General features: G+C 60.5%; 1 long non-coding RNA gene across 1 annotated transcript in view; it reads left to right on the top strand.

Moving 5' to 3' along the window:
- The first annotated feature begins 1,392 nt into the window (after positions 1–1,392).
- LOC102472617 (uncharacterized) overlaps positions 1,393–3,683 on the top strand; it is an 8,765-nt gene continuing 6,474 nt past the window's right edge. The window contains exon 1 of the long non-coding RNA XR_336008.2: positions 1,393–2,455. This is a non-coding gene — a long non-coding RNA (uncharacterized LOC102472617). The remainder of the gene's footprint in view (positions 2,456–3,683) is intronic.

Here is a 3,683-nt window from a genome sequence, read left to right as displayed (position 1 = left end):
CACACACAGCCCGCCTCCTCCCCCAACCCACCCCCCCCCACCTCCTTCAGCCTCCTGCTCCGACAGTCTGCCCGTTTCTCAGCGCACCCTGGAGCCACAGGGGAGCCCATGCGCTGTGGCAGGACCTCTCTGCAAAACGGACCTGGCCTTCTGCTGCCCAGGGAAGTCCTGGAGGTGAGCAGAGGGAAGTGAGGTGACAGGGAGACAGCGCGAGGTTGCGCAAAGCTTCCCACCTCCATGCCTTCTTAAACTGACTAAAACGAAGACCAAGACCGAGTGCTGGGCCAGTGGAGACACCAGTGTCCTGAGGCCAACGCTCTCTCGTCTCCATGGCAACGGTGTGCGAGGCCTGAATGGTGGAGTCAGCAGCCAGGGGCCGGGGTCTATGCCCCTCTTCTGTAGCCTGAGCCCCCCAGGGCTCCTCTCTTGTCCCTGACCTCATGTCCTCCCTTTCTTTCTACACGGAGCCACTTACATAATCACCCCGCCCTCCGAGTCTGCTTCCCAGGTTGGAGATCCGAAGGCGGACCTCGTGTGAGATTCAGCGGAGCATTTCTGGGGTCTCTGACACAGGTAGAACACGGCAGTGATCCCCAATGCCATCTATTGCATCTCTACCAGTCCCAGGCCCCTTTCCTATGCATTATTTTATTTACTCATAAATCATGAGATGTCAGAGCCGGAAGGGGCCTGAGGGACGATCACTCCAGCAGTTCTCAAACTTGCTTTCAGCAATGAACTTCTTTTTCCTTAAGTAAAAAATTCCGCAGCCGCTCTCGACACAAGGTGGATAAAACTGGGGCTACTGCAGCTCCAGTGGGTTTGGCCAGAGCGCGAATCCCCGCCCACCAGCCTGCCCTTTGCCGGTGGGGAACGCGAGGGTCCATGGAGAGCCACTGGACAGGGACCAAGGTAGCCCCACCCCATCTTTCACGGAGGAGAAATGAGGTGCAGAGAAGAGAGGTCACTTCAAAGGCCACACGGTGAGTCAAGCCGCCTGGGTGTGGCCTGCTCCTGGAGCGCAGTGTGTGTGCAGCTGCCCAGGCACGTGCCCCGTGTGCATGGAGTGCTGGCAGTCCTGTCTATCTGCAAAGGCAGGAGCCAGGCCTTCTGCTCACCCTGTGACCTAGCTGTGAGATGGAGGCCAGCTGGGGAGCAGGTGGTGTGAGCAGCACCTGCAGATGCCACCGGGTATGACCAGGCACGTGGGCTCTAGATGCCCTCACAGGACAGGCGGTCCTCTTGGGCCACAGAGCCCCACCTAAGCTACTGCCACCCTGGACGTATCTAGAACATCTGGGCAGATGTCCCCCCGCCCCCCGCCTCCCGGCACGAGCTAGCTGCTTTATGCAAGGGTGGAAAACAGCGGCTCTGTTCCTGGAAGTGGTCAGTCCTGGAGGACCCGCCGGCGTGGGAAACCTAGACATGCCAGCATGCGACCTGGGGAGGCCGGCACTGCAGGAGCCTCCCTGCCATGCTGCGCTGACATGTCCCCAGCCTCCTCCAGAGAAATGTCAGCTGGCTGGCATGTGGACAGCAGAGCCGGGGGTGTCGGAGTGGGAGGGAGGTGGCGCCTGAGCACAGCGCGAGACAACAGCTTTTTCCTCATCCACAGGTGCCCGTGCCGCATATGTGGGCGCAGGGCAGGGCAGCCAGGCCTGACCCCGCTACAAGACTGACACCTGTGAGGGGTAACAGAGATGTGAAGGGGGTGGGACAGGAAGCGCTCCTCGGCCACTCCACAGCACGACTGGACCTTCTGCGTGCCGGCCGCTGTGAAGCACTAGGACACGATAGATGTAGACGTGGCCCTCAGGGGCTTCCTGGGGCTTTCCCTGACACCCAGCGCAGGTCCAAGTCCCTGCCTTTCGCTCCTGGGGTGTCCCAGCTCGTCCTTGCTTGCGCTTGCCTCGGTGGGTCAGCAGGCGTGTCTGCGATCGTTGCTTTCTGCCTGTGTCTGTCTCTAACCAACATGCTCTGCTCCGTCTGCGTTCTAGAGCCAAGCTCAGGGCCTGGCAGGTACTCAAAATAGGTATTGTATGAGTGCAAAGAGTCACTTCTGGCCACCTCAGTGTGGCCCCTCACAGTCCCAGTGCTGGCCCTTCAGTAGCAGGGTTCCGTGGCCTCAGCTAGGCGTTGGGGGCGAGTGAGTCAAGCCGTGTCTGGCTTTAGGAATAGAGAATCCCGGGTGTAGCCATAGGCGGGGCAGCATTCAGAGCAGAGCTGTGGCAGCGGAGAGGAGAAGGTTCCAGATCTTAGAACCCCTAGCCTTTCTTCTGCTGCCAAGGAGAGCCCGGGGAGAGACTCTGGGGTGGGCAGAGGATGTGCCTGCCGTCCCACTCATTTGGATCCACAGTTGGGCAGGCCGCGGTGCGGCAGGCGTAGAGTTGGCACCTTCGCCGCCATTGTGGGGATTGAGGAATCCTCCCGCATGTTCAGAGAGGCCGGGTGCCAGGTACCTGTGGTCTCCATGCTGTGCCTGGCTCTAGAACCTTCCTCCTCAGAGCTCCGCGGCCAGGGAATCTTTTGCCACTGGAGCCCAGCGTGCGCGAGGACGGGCGGGGGAGTCTTCCTTGGGTGGCTCTCGCAGTGACTTCCTAACCCCAAGTAGCTCCAGGAAGCATGGAGACCGACACTTGGCAAGGAGGTGTGACACCTGGATATTGACTGTGTAATGGAACCAGCCAAGTGGCAAATGTAGCTTTTAAGTAGGCTCCATGTTCCCCATTAGCTGCCCTGATGTTGATTAGCCCTGACAGCCAGGTGGAGGGACTGGTCAGCAACTTTCTCCTGACAAGGCCTGCCTGCTCCCCGGGGCTCCGAGAGCTCAGCCTGCCATCCAACCCAGGGCTGGAAATTGCCTGGAGGGGGTGGGGCTGCCTCGGGGTGGCGGGTGGGGTCTGCTCTCTGGAAAGACTGCTGGCATGGCTCGGCCTCAGGCCTCTCTTCTCCTCCAGTCCTTGCCCTGACGCTTCGTCACAAGTAAGGTTGACCGTGAGGGTTTGGGGGTAGGTGAAAGGCTGACCCCCCTCCATCACACAGCTGCGAGGAAGGGGCCTCACTGATGAAGGAGCTGCCCCGTCTGAAACGGAATCATCTATTAGAGTTTGAAGCACTTACATGGCCCCCTGGGTCTGAGCTCTTTGACCTTCGGCGTCTTGACTGGCGGCTCGGATCAGGTCCGTGGGTGCGTTGGTGGCTCCAGAAGACAGAGGAAGCAGGTCGTCCTGGGCTGGCCGGAAGGAAGGAAGTGCTCAGAGACACTGGGCAGAGAAGTGAATGCGGGATTTTAGCCTCCTACCCTCACCAGCTTTCCAAAGCGGGGCTAGCAGCTGACCGCCTAGACACGCTACCCAGGTCAGGCCCTGGGGCCGGAGGACTTGACTGAAGGAGAACCCCCTCCGTCCCTCCCTCTGGGTCCGGCTGCTTTTGCTCAGCTCTGGGCTAGAGAAGGCCAACAGGTGAGTTGCCGAGGTTTGCGATCAGGCGCTCCCATCTCTGTTTGGCAGTTCTCTCTGTGGGTTGGTTGCTTCGGCCTCACAAGCCCTCACCCCCCTGCCCTGGCGGTGTCTGCTGCCCTGCCCTGAGCTCACGCCGAACCTCCGAGGCCCCACAGTGCCCAGGGGGCAGGCTGCAGGGCCGAGCCTTACCTCTTCTTCCTGACTGCAGAGCTCACGCTCTTC

This window comes from Tupaia chinensis, unplaced genomic scaffold, assembly GCF_000334495.1.
Source record: "Tupaia chinensis unplaced genomic scaffold, TupChi_1.0 Scaffold000604_1, whole genome shotgun sequence".
NCBI classification, from domain to species: Eukaryota; Metazoa; Chordata; class Mammalia; order Scandentia; family Tupaiidae; genus Tupaia; species Tupaia belangeri.
The sequence above is the reverse complement of the archived record's forward strand: the minus strand, read 5'-3'. Positions and strand labels throughout refer to the sequence as shown.